At 39.0% G+C, this 13,509-nt stretch overlaps 1 long non-coding RNA gene across 1 annotated transcript in view; it reads left to right on the top strand.

Moving 5' to 3' along the window:
* LOC145717820 (uncharacterized) overlaps positions 1 to 11,859 on the top strand; it is an 18,518-nt gene extending 6,659 nt beyond the window's left edge. The window contains exon 2 of the long non-coding RNA XR_014141269.1: positions 4,050 to 11,859. This is a non-coding gene — a long non-coding RNA (uncharacterized LOC145717820). The remainder of the gene's footprint in view (positions 1 to 4,049) is intronic.
* The last annotated feature ends 1,650 nt before the right edge of the window (positions 11,860 to 13,509 follow it).

Genomic DNA, 13,509 nt, shown 5'->3' with positions numbered 1-13,509 from the left:
AAATTATTGACCAGAACCCAAGCAAGATGCACCTGTTTTCTTGGGACCTTATGGTTGCTGGCCTCTTGTTTTCCCAGCCTGTCTTCTGCGGGAGGGGCCTGCCGCGCTGTTACTCAGGCAACCCTGTTTGGGCGGAGTTGCCCTGCGCCCCTCTGGCGGGGGATGGGCTCAGTGGGAATCAGTCTTTGGGGCTTTTGTTCTCTGGCGCCTTTCCCTGGCAGCTTTCCGTGTCTCTTCCATGAGTCAGAGCAGAAGAGACCGTTTCCAACCCTCTGCCTCAGAGCAGAGAGACCTCAGTCTGTTCTTCAGTGAGCTCTCCAGGCCACACCATCTCCGTTTCTGTCCGTGCTGCTATAAACTGCAGCGTCCTGTGTTGTGTGCCCCTCCGCAGCGCCCCCAGTCCTGCCTCCATGTTGGGGCACGTCTCTGCCCTTTGTGCTTCTAAAACTGCCTGCCGCTCCCAGTTTGCACGCGCGCGCGTGCGCGACTCCAATGCTTGGGGTTTCTGTCCAGGCGGCTGCGGTTCACATGCGCGCGACCCCGCCGGTCTGGTTTTCCATCCCGGGCGCTGCCCTAAAGTCTTTTCCCGATGCTACAGGTCTGCGAGTCTGTGCCCGTCCGCAGCGCGCGAGGCTGTCACTCACCGGCGGTGTAGGATCCCCACGGCCCGGCACCCTCCCGCCGCCGTTTATCCTCCGAAATCTGCCCGCAGAATCACGGCTCTCCGCTTCGTACCTCAAAACCAACCGCCTGCGATATTCTGCTTGTAGAGATCCAGATCTTCTTACATCTCAGGCTGGTTTCGTGGGTGCTCAGAGTGGTCTGGTAGATATCCAGCTCAATTCCGGGGACCAGTTGAAATAGGGTCCCCTACTCCTCCGCCATCTTTCCCCCCTCCATCTCTCAGCAAATCATTTTTATCACCAAGAGTCTGGCGTAGGTGTCGGGATGCCGCTCCGACTAAATCTTACCGCATTTTTCAGTGTTTTGTTGATTAGCATATCCCCACTCTGTCTGCTAGGTAGGAATCAGCACTCAGAGAGGGTTTTCAACTCTGTACCCTTGTTGAGGGTTTTTATCATGAATGGATGTTGTACTTCGTGAAATGTTCTTTCTGCGTCTATTGAGGGGATCATATGGTTCTTATCCTTTCTTTCATTGATGTGGTGTATCACATTGATTGATTTGTGAATATTAAACTATGCATGTAGCCCAGAAATAAATCCCATTTGATAGTGGTGAATGATTCTTTTAATGTATTGTTGGATTTGATTGACTAGTATTTTGTTGAGAATTTTTGCATCTGTGCTCATTAGGGATATTGTCCCGTAGTTCTCTATCTGGATTTGGTATCACGGTAATGTTCCCCTCATAGAATGAATTTGGTAGTTTCCCTTTCATTTCCATTTTTTTTGGAATAGTTGGAGAAGAATAAATATTCTTCTTTAAAAGTTTGGTAGAATTCACCTGTGAAGCCATCTGGCCCTGGACTGTGTTTGTTGGGGGATTTTTGATTACTGATTGAATTTCGTTGCTGGTTATCAGTCTGTTCAGGTTTTGTATTTCATCCTGTTTCAGTTTTGGTAGTTTATATGTTTCTAAGAATTTATTTCTTCCAGGTTGTCCAATTTGTTGGCGTATAGTTTTTCATAATATTCTCTTATAATTGTTTCTATTTTTGTGGTGGTGTTTGTTATTTCCTCAGTCTCCTTTGTGATTTTATTTATTTTGTCCTTTCCCTTTTCTTTTTGGTGAGTCTGGCTAGGGTTTATCAGTTTTTTTATTTTTTATTTTTTATTTTTTTGCGAGAGAGAGCACGAGAGGGAGGAGGGTCAGAGGGAGAAGCAGACTCCCTGCTGAGCAGGGAGCCCGATGTGGGACTCGATCCCGGGACTCCAGGATCATGACCTGAGCCGAAGGCAGTTGCTTAACCAACTGAGCCACCCAGGCGCCCCTATCAGTATTTTTAAAGCACCAACTCTTGGCTTCATTGATAAGTTCTATTGTGTGTGTGTGTGTTTTTTTAGTTTCTGTATCATTTATTTCTGTTGTAATCTTTATTATTTCCCTTCTTCTGTTAGCTTTAGTCTTCTTTTGTTATTCTTTTTCTAGTTCCTTTAGGTGTAAATTTAGATTGTGCTTTTGAGATTTTTCTTGCTGTTTGAGGTGGGGCTGTATTACTATATACTTCTCCCTTAGGACCACTTTTGCAGCATCCCAAAGGTTTTGGACCACTGTGTTTTCATTTTAACTTTTTTCCATGTATTTTTATTTCTTTGATTTCCTGCTTGACCTATTCATTGTTTAGTTGCATGTTGGTTAACTTCCATGTATTTGTGACCTTTCCAGATTTTTTCTCATGGTTGACTTCAAGTTACACAGTGTTGTGGTCAGAAAATATGAATGCTTTGATCTCAGTCTTTTTGTACTTGTTGAGGCCTGATTTATGACCTAGAAGCACCTTTAGGGTTTTACCTCAGCCAACCCAATGACCTTTTAAAACTCCAGGCTTTAAGCCATGCTGGTTGCAAGAACTCACGAAAATCAGCCCCTCTCGTTTTCCCAGCCAATGACTTTGGGGAAGTGTTCTTCTTATGTGTTCCCATTTGTTCCTCTCTCTTGCCTTTCTCCATGACCATGGTTCTCTCCCCTCCAGATCATCTGTGTTCCATTTCTTCCCCAAACCACATCTCTACACTTCCTACCTTCTTCAGTGTGGCTCCCCCCCCCCCCCCGCTTTAGTTCTGGAATTAGTTCTCTCAGTCTTCAGGTTGATTTCTGGGGTATTTAGAATGATTGGATAGGTATTGAGTAGTATTTGAGGGATGAGATGAGCCTAGGGTCCTCCTACTATGCCACCATCTTAACTCCTTCCCTTAATGCAGCTATTAAATCAAATTAGTTATACAATTACTTTAATAATTATTCATATTATTCAACAAAAGGAGACTAGAAGGCCATCAACAAATTGCTGTTTATAATTATTTTTTATTTTATTTTATTTTTAAAGATTTTTATTTATTTATCTGAGACAGAGAGCACAGGCAGGGGCGGGAGGGGCAGAGGGAGAGGGAGAAGCAGACTCTCCACTGAAAAGGGAGCCTGATGTGGAGCTCGATCCCAGGATCTTGAGATCATGATCTGAGCTAAGGGCAGACACTTAACCAACTGAGCCACCCAGGAGCCCCTAATTAAAATTATTTTTATATGATAGTTCTACAAGTGATTTTTATGTTTTTGTATGTGGATTTAAATTTTTCATATAAACACACATTCCTTTTGTAACAATAAAACACAATGCTATTATTTAAAAAATCATAAAATATAAAAATAAAAAGGCATAGAATAATTTTTTTATGACTTATTGTATCTACATTATTATTTTGGATTCTTTTTGTTTCCAGCCTTCACTCAAGTCTGCTGACACTCCTAATTTATCTCCAGACTATGCCCAATAAACATTCTTGTTTTCAAAGTTTGAAGTTATTTAGAAGTTTGAATTTTACACGCTTACCTAAGTACGTGTATTTTATAACCATAAGTGGTTATGTAATCCTTAACCTTTGTGAATGTTTTTCACAGTAAAATAACTCAATGTGACTTAGCCAATTTTTAACAAACTCACTCGTAGAGTGTGATCAAACAAACTAAAGTATCTAAGCAAGTTTGTAAAACAGAACTGAGCAGAGGTTTATCCTTCTTTTTTTTTTATTATTTTATTTATTTGACAGAGAGAGATAGTGAGAGCAGGAACACAAGCAGGAGGAATGGGAGAGGGAGAAGCAGGCTTCCCGCTGAGCAGGGAGCCTGATGTGGGGCTCAATGCCAGGACCCTGGGATCATGACCTGAGCCGAAGGCAGACACTTAATGACTGAGCCACCCAGGCGCCCCTATCCTTCTTTTTTAAAAAAAGGCATTTTGTTTTTTCCAGGCATATTGTGTTGGTCAAATGACTTTTGATCAAATATAAAATTATATTGCCTAGATTATTGTATACTCACTTTGAACATATTGATAGTGAGCATTTTGGTAATTTTGTTCATTCGAGTTATGCATTGAAAACTTACTCTGTGCCAAACACTGAATGAGGCAGTGAAGATACGAAGATAAAGCCACAGTTCTTTCCCTGAACTTCACAGTGTAATGAAGAAAAACAGACAAGAATACTAACAAAACACAATGTGGTAAGTGCTATAATGGATAATGTAATGAGTTCTTTGGCATGTCATGATGTAAGATGTCCCTCACTGCCTTATAATAGCTTTTGGTTAGAAGAGTACATGATTGGAGGTAGAATGTAGAGAAACAGAGCAACAAAAATGGGATAGGGTAGGTAAAGAACATTAATGAGAAGAGTTGTTCCCAGATTGATGAGTAAGTAATCCCAAAATCCTCCCTTACCAGAACAGGTCCACAGAATGAAATAGACAAGGAACTATTGGCCTAATGAGTAGATACTGTTTTGGGAGTCAGGCCACCCAGGGTTGATTTTAGCTGCTGTCCAGCCAAACAGTGATGCAGCCACCAAACACAGTAAGTGGGTACACACTAAACATTGAGAAGATTAACAGAGAAGCCAGAGAGGGAGAGAGAGTAAGTGAGCAGTCCAGAGAGACGAGTGTGATAGGGTTCCAGTGGTAAAATAAATCAATGTTGATTTCAGACTCTCAAAAATAAATACATTACACTTATCTCATCAGCCAGCAGCACTTACAAGTGGTGTGCTAAAACTTTCTATCCCTTCATTTTTCCAGGAAAGTAGGAGGGTCATCTCTGGTCCTTTCATGGGATTGCTAGCTTAGTGGATAAATAATATGTGGAAGAACTGGTGCCCAGATTACCCTCTTGGGCCTACAGTCATGATTATTAAGGAAACAGGAATTTATTTTCTGTAACGTCTAGCTATTTAATAATTTTTACCTGTTTTTTGCACATAGTATTCACTAGAGTGTCGCTTCTCTCACAGTACTTGAGAGTAGAATCATATAATTGTAACTTTCATAGAATTTTAGATATCACAACAATGGAAGAATCCTTTCTATTGCGTTCCTGACAGATGTAGCTCTCAAACTTATAATGATGAGAAGTTAAAATCAAGAATCCTTGGAGCAGCCAACTCCATTGTTGGACCTTTACTTGTTAGGAAAACTTTTCTATTGTGAACTGAAACTGGCTCCTGTTACGTTTACGTTGTTGATCCACTCCAGGCAGCTAGAATCATTGCTTTCACTCTGCAGTAGACAACCTTGCTTGCTTATTTTTCTTCCTTGCCAAAGGATAGTTTTAGACCAGGTACTACCGTTGACCACACAAAGATCAGTTTACCAATCTGTACAATAGGAATAATCATAAGGATGGAGTAAAGATGAATGAGATAGTATCTAATGATCCCTAAAAGAAATTACGAATCCATTAGAAGAAAGGAACTTCACCAAAGCAATTTAATATCATGTATGATTATTCAACATTTAGGTTGAATCTTGGCATTGAAGAATATTACTAACAAACAAGCATCCAACGAGATTACACAAACTTCTTATTCTTTTTCCTGCAATTGCTTCTCAACTCATCACTCAACTGTTAGAATCATATTCTTTTACTCAGAATTCCTCTGATTTTGCTCTCTAGGGCATAATTCAACTTGCTTATAATACAGTTAGACCCCATTGTCACTTCAAAGTAGATGACTGTAACATCAAATGAAGTCAAGATTTGCCAGAAACTGTTAACTCACCTGTAGGTAATAATATATTTTTTAACTTTTGGAAGCATGATGAAGACTTTTGCAGATAAACTCATAAAAACCAAATTTTGATTCAAATTAAAACACCTGATTGCCTCCTCTATGTGTGGAAATTGTATTGGTTAGATTGTCCTCAGCTTCAAGTAACATAAACTCTGAATCAAATTGTCTTTTTTTTGACCCGTCATTATCTTTTTAATTTTCATGACAGCTTTCCCTTTTTTAAAATACTAAATATTTAATATGTAAATACTAAAAACAGAGTCCTGCACAAGCAGTGGGCCAAATAAGAAATCAAATGGCAAATCAAAATATGTCTCAAAACAAAAGAAAAAGAAAACATAATATTCCAAAACCTATGGGGTGCAGCAAAAGTAGATGCTAGAGTGAAATTTATGCTATAAATGCTAGTATTAAGAAAAAAACACATTACACCACAAGGAACTAGAAAAAGAAGAAAGGTAGCTGAAATTTAGTAGAGGAAGGAAATAACAAGGAAAAATCAGAAATAAAAAAAATAGAGACCAGAGTAAACAATAACATAACATTGAAAGTAAGGACCAGTTTTTCAAAAAAATAAACAAATTTGGCAATGCTTTAGCTACATTAACTGAGGAAAAAAGAGAGAAGGCTCAAAAACCAAAATGAGAAATGGAAAAGAAAACATTACAACAGATATCACAGAAATACATAGTGAGATAAGAGATTACTATAAACATTTAACAAATCAGATAACATAGAAAAAAAACAGGTAATTCCTAAAAATGCACAAATTACCAAGATTGAATCATGAATCTTGAATCTAAGAAGTGGGGAATCATCTTCGACCAATAACAAGAATGAAAGTTGACTTAGGACTGAAAAATCTCCTAGCACAAAAAAGCCCAAGACTACATGGTTTCATTGGAGAATTCTGTCAAACATTTCAAAAAATAATTAATTACAATCTTTATCCAAATCTTATAAATAGTAGAATAGAGGGAACACACTCAAAATCATTCTGTGAGGCCAGTACTACTCTGACACCAAAGCAGGATAAAAACAACACAAGTACAAAAAAGTCTAGTTTGTCCGACATAACCTTTGCTACTCCAGCTTTCTTTTGACATCCGTTTGCATGATAAATGTTTCTAAATCTAAAGGTGTCTTTACATCTAAAATGAGTCTCTTGTAGGCAGCATATAGATGGGCCTTGTTTTTTTTTTTTAAGATTTTATTTATTTATTTGAGACAGAGAGAATGAGAGACAGAGAGCATGAGAGGGAGGAGGGTCAGGGAGCAGCAGACTCCCTGCCGAGCAGGGAGCCCGATGCGGGACTCGATCCCGGGACTCCAGGATCATGACCTGAGCCGAAGGCAGTCGCTTAACCAACTGAGCCACCCAGGCGCCCGGGCCTTGTTTTTTTAATCCATTCTGACATCCTCTGTCTTTTGATTGGAGTGTTTAGTCCATTTACATTCAAAGTAATTATTAATAGGTGAGTATGTATTGCCATTTTATTACTTGTTTTGTCTTTCTGGAGATTTTCTCTGATCCTTTCTTGTCTTTTATAGTTTGCTGATTTTCTTTGGTGATATATTTGGATTTCTTTCTCTGGATTTATTTGCATATTTATTTGTGGTTTTTGATATATGGTTACCATTAGGTTTGTATATAACCTCTTGTGCATATAGCAGTCTATGTTAAGTTGATGGTCATTTAAGTTTGAACCCATTCTTTACTCCTCACGTTTTAGGTATATGTTGTTATATTTTATATCCTTTTATTTTGTGAGTTCCTTGACTGATTTTTTATAGAAATATTCATTTTCACTACCTTTGTGTTTTCTACTTTTGTACTGTTAGTTTTGTTCTCTCCTTTCCACTCAAAGAATCACCTTTAATATTTCCTGCAGGGCTGTATTAGTAGTCATGAACTTTTTACGTTTTTGTTGGTCTGAGAAACTCTTTGTCTCTCTTTCTATTCTGAATGATAGCCTTGCTGGAAGAATATTCTTGGCTACAGATTTTTCCCACTCAGCACTTTGACTATATCATGCCACTCTCTTCTGATTTGGAAATTTTCTGCTGAGAAATCCCTTGCTAGCCTTACGGGTTTTCTTTTGTAACTCACTGTCTTCTTTTATCTTCCTCTTTTAAATTTTTTTCTTTATCACTATATATTGCTAATTCATTACGGTATGTCTTGGTGTGCATTTGCTTTTGTTGATTGTGATGGGAGTTCTTTGTGCCTCCTGGATCTGGATATTACCCTCCCCAGATGAGGAAAGTTTTCAGCTATTGTTTCTTCAAATAAATTTTCTGTGCCCCTTTCTCTTTCTTCTTCTGGGACTCCTAAAATATGAGTGTTGTTATGTTTCATGGACTCACTGAGTTCCCTGTCTATTTTCATGTTGTATAATTGCTTTTTTTCTCTTGTTCAGCTTGATTACTTTCCATTACTCTGTCTTCTAGGTTACTCATTTCTTCCTCTGTTTCTTGCATCCTGCTGTTCATTCCATCAAGTGTGTTTCTCATCTTTTTAAAAATTTTTTAAATTTAAATTCAGTTAATTAATATAGAATATATTATTAGTTTCAGAGGTAGAGTTCAGTGATTCATCAGTCTTATGTGACACCCAGTGTTCATTACATCACATGCCCTCTTTAATGTTCATCATCCAGTTACCTCATCCTCCCACTCCCTCCCCTGCAGTAACCCTCAGTTTGTTTCCTATGATTAAGAGTCTCTTTTAGTTTGTCTAGTGTGTGTTTCTCATCTTGTTTATTGAACCCTTTATCTCTGCCATGTTATTTCTTTTTTTTAAAGATTTTATTTAATTTAGAGTAAGAGTGAGAGTGTGAGACAGTTGAGCCAGGCAGGGAGGGGCAGAGGGAGAGGGAGAAGCAGACTCCCCACTGAGCAGGGAGCCCGATATGGGGCTCAATCCCAGGAGCCCGGGATCATGACCTGAGCTGAAGGCAGATGCTCAACTGACTGAGCCACCTAAGCACCCCTTCCCTGTTATTTCTTATCTCTGTGTAAAGGGTCTCACTCATGTCTTCCACTCTTCTCAAGTCCAGTGAGTATCCTTAAGATCATTACTTTAAATTCTCTATCGGGTATGTTACTTATATCTGCTTCATTTAGATCACTGGCCATGGCCTTGTCCTGTTCTTTCAGTTGGGATAAATTTCTCTGTCTTCTCATTTTGTTTAAGTTTTTGTGCCTTTTTCCTCTGTGTTAGGCAAGTCAGCTTTATCTCCTGTTCTTGGAGGGTAATAGCCTTATGAAGAAGAGGTCCTGTAGTGCTCTGCTGTGTAGTGTCCCCTGTCCCCCAGGGCCTGGCACTTTTGAGAGTGTCTCCAATGGGTGCTGTGTTTGCTGTGCTGTTTTGTCTTGGCTGCTTTATCCTTCAGGCCAGTCATTTGCAGAGTCTCTCTTTGCCTGTTGTGGGCAGTGTTTGGTCCCTGGCCTGAATGTGGCACGTTTAAACTAGCTATACTCTGGTCTGTTTGTGAAGTGAGATGTCACCTGGCTCTGAAAAACTCCTATGTTGGGAGATGTGGCATGAGCAGAGGTTTGGCTGGTCTTCTGGGGGATGGGACCTACTGTGCTGGGACGGAGGCAAGCATGACTGGGAGGGGGCATTCTGTGGGAGCGTGCAGGGGGCAGGACTCTGTGTAAGCAAGTTAGGTAGCAAGTATCAGTGCTGTGCTGGTTTCCACAGGTAGCCCTGTGCTTATGTATAGGAAAATGATGCCTGACAGTCCCTTTTTTGCTGGAGGGGTCTCTGTGAACACTCTCTTGGATGGCCTCTGAGATGAGTGAATAACCTCCCCACTGTGTGCCCTAGGCACTCTTCAGATCGCTGTTTTCACACTGTGTATCCACAGGTTGTTTACCTGTCTTTTTTTCCAGAGCAGTATACTGCCCTCTGGGCTCTATTCCAGCCAAGCCCACTGACCTTTAACACTCTAGGCTTCAAGTCCTGCTGGTTGCACCAAACCACAGAATTTGGCTCCTCTCACTATCCAAGCCAACTGCTATGGGGATTCATTTTCCTCACCAGCTCCCCTGTGTGCTGGTCTGTCTCTCACCAGAAGAAATCATTTTAATATACGATGTACAAATATGAGTCATTTTAATCATTGTGATTACAGGGTAACCATCACTAAGTGTATTTTAAAGAGTTTAGAATAGTATAAAATGGCTCCCCACTTTCCAGCTTCTACACACAAAATGCCAATAAGTTACTATTTACCCACTATCAAAGTAATTATCATGGTACAAGCTAAACAGCTGAATACGTTACTTTGAAAAAATTACAGTACAGACAGTTGGTAGATATGTTTTTATTATTTCATATGAATGTAAGTTGGCATATAGAATTGATTTTTCCCACTTTCTTCTGAATAAAATTCCTAAATGCTGTTATCCTCTCATAATTCTCAAAAAATTGCAAAATATTACTTAGAAACATTAAGGCAGAGAATAGCTTTCATGAGAGGTTTTAGATAGTTTTACATAACAGTGGAAATGTTTTTGTTGCTAACATTCTCAAATTTAAAATAGACCTGTTTCCTTATAAAATCTCTTCTATTGCCACAATGAATTTCTTGAGTATAAGGCAGATAAATGTTTGCAAGGGTTTCTACCAAATGAGATTTAAAGTAAGAATTGAGATGTATCTAGCAATTTCTATATTTGATGTAATTTGTTTTAGAAATTCCTAAAAAGGTAAAATGCGTAAAAATACGTTAGTTGATTAGAAAATGTTGAATTATAACAGCACACAGAATAGCAACTAGTGCAAATCCTATCATAAGGATTAGAACAAATGTATCATCACTCATTTCTATCCTGGGCTTTTCATCTTTCTCTTCACCAGTGCTGCTTCCCCTCTTTCCTCCACCACCTTTTCCAGGCCCTGGATGTTGCTTATGCGTTGAGAAGAGAACGCTGGGGCTATATCGTCCCCAGAACTCTTGTATCCCAGCAGAATTCTGATATTGGCGTCCAGCACAGACCTTGAAGTGATAATGTGCATTTGTCACAAAGTTGGAAAAGGAGAATGAAGTGTTTGGTCCTTTATATATCTAAAGAAAAATGAGACAAAATGAAAATTTTATTGTCTTACCAAATAAAAAAATATGGTATAGTTTTTGACAAGAAAATTATGAATTAACCCACTCACCTCATAAATATATTCAAAGCAAAACTAAAAGTTTATGCTTACAGTCTCTAATATCATGAGGACCCAGTACTGTTAGGTAATTTTGTCCAGTGTAAGAAATAACAAAGACTTATAATTGTTAAACTTTAATTGCATTTGGTTTGGAGTTGTGCATGTGATCAGTGAAACCTAGAAATATCAAATCATTCAATAGTAATATGTTAATTGAATGAATAATCAAATTGTCCCAAAATAATATGTACATAAAGCATTAGGGAGAAGGTAGGACTTTTGGATAAGATTTCATCACTTTAGGGGCGCCTGGGTGGCTCAGTTGGTTAAGCGACTGCCTTCGGCTCAGGTCATGATCCTGGAGTCCCGGGATCGAGTCCCGCATCGGGCTCCCTGCTCGGCAGGGAGTCTCCTTCTCCCTCTGACCCTCCTCCCTCTCATTCTCTCTGTCTCAAATAAATAAATAAAATATTTAAAAAAAAAAAAAAGAACGTTTAAAAAAAAAAAGATTTCATCACTTTAAACATTCTAAAAGGGTATATTACTCCTCAACAAGACCTTAATTACCAGTAGAATATAAAATTATAAAATTTTAAAGACAATTTGCAAGAATTTACCAGGTCAGTTCCTTTTTGACTGATGAGTTGAAGACTGTAAACAATGGGATCTCCTTTTATTGGCCCCAAAGACTCCCATTTGATCTCACAAATATTGCTGTTCACATGCTGTAATTTAGGTGCTAGAAAAAGAGAATTTCAGTTTAGAGGGTTTCATTTTTCCTAGATGATCTTGAATATGTTGAATTCTGATACAGTTTTCCATGATGATTAAAAGGCAGTCCATGTACACTTAATCTAAGAAGTATATAGTTATTGTTCTTATTATAAAGCCCTTTGCAATACCATCAGGCATCTGAATGATTGCAATAAAAACTTTAAGAACTTAAAACTGTCAATAATGTGTGTTTGTTTGTTAGTAAGACCTTATTATGAGTTTTATTACTATTGTTTAATCCCTACTGGTATAATCTTTTGCATTGTATTTATATGGTGCATCATACATTTGGAAGCATTTCACATACATTAACAATTTTTAAAAAGATTTTATTTATTTATTAGAGCAGGGAGGAGGGGCAGAGGGAGAGGGGAGAGAATCCTAAGCAGACTCTGGGCTAGGCATGGAGCCTGATGTGGGGCTCAATCCCACGACTCTGAGATCATGACCTGAGCTGAAACCAAGAGTCCGATGCTCAACTGACTGTACCACCCAAGCGCCCCACATATGTTAATAATTTTATTTTAGGATCACAGCAACTGTGCGAGGAAAGGAGGGCAGGGTCTTTATTTATGTTATTAGTCTCTCTACATTTCAGGAAAATGGGTCTTAAATATATAAGAAGAGAACAAGGAATTATTGTGGTCTAAGTCATATTTAATTCCAGTATGTTCCAGTTAGCTTTTCACTAAAAACAGACTACTTCATAATAGTGATTGGACTTGTGTGGAAAGATTGGAACAACTGCATTTCACAGATGAGAAGGAAAAAATGCTCAAAGCTTGAGCTTTCATGACTGTAAGTTGACCTTGTTATGTATTATAGAAAGCAGTCTATTTCACTGTTCAAATAGGGAGATTAAAATCAGTTTCAGAAATTACCAACTATGTACTAATTACCAGATATGAAGTTACAAATTTGTACTAAATATGTACGAATATGTACCATATACTAAGTATATTTTTTAGCTTTAATCAGTATAATTATACCTATCAGCTGATGTTTTTTTGTGTGTGTATTTTAATCCATTTGAGAACATGTGAGATGAGCAAGGAATGGATATCATGACAAAGTGGAAGGAGAACTATCATGGGGATCAGGAGCCTACCATTCCTATTTTGGCTCTGCTGCTGGCTCACAGTGTTCTTTAGTTACGTTACTTACCATTCAGGGAATTCACTTCTTTCTGTTAAAAAGTGGCTGTGGTGGTAGAGTGATTGGCTGAATTAGTTGATTTCAAAGATATTTTTTAAATATGATTTTGGGGGGCAGAGTAGTAGGACCCTAGGCCTGTCATGTCCCACTAACACTATTGGATAACTATCAAATTACCCTAAATGCCCCAGAAATCGACCTGAAGACTGACGGAACAAACTCCACAACTAAAGGGAGAGAAGAGGCCACATTGAAGAAGGTAGGAAGTGTGGAGACATGATTTAGGGGAGAAATGGATCCCGGCTGCCATGGAGAGGAGGTTGCCTGGTTGTGGAGAAGGGTGAGAGAGAGGGGGGCACACAGGGCAATGCACAAGGAGACTGTTTCCCCATAACCACTGGGTTGGAAAACAAGAGGGGCTGAATTTCGAGTTCTTGCAACCAGTGAGTCTTAAAGCCTGGAGTTTTAAAGGTTGGTGGCCTTGGCTGGGATAGAGCTCTGCTCTTGGAGAGAATGCAGGCAAACAACCCAGCGGTATACAGTGAGGAAACAGGGATCTGAAGAATGCCTGGGACTCATGGAGGGGAGATTATTCACTCTTCTTGGAGTGCTTCTTAGAGGGGCAGTGTTTATGGAGATACCTCTCAGTGAACAAAGCAGCTGGCTGGT

The sequence above is a fragment of the Leptonychotes weddellii genome, chromosome X, assembly GCF_054177405.1.
Source record: "Leptonychotes weddellii isolate Sample4059 chromosome X, ASM5417740v2, whole genome shotgun sequence".
NCBI lineage: Eukaryota > Metazoa > Chordata > Mammalia > Carnivora > Phocidae > Leptonychotes > Leptonychotes weddellii.
The sequence above is the reverse complement of the archived record's forward strand: the minus strand, read 5'-3'. Positions and strand labels throughout refer to the sequence as shown.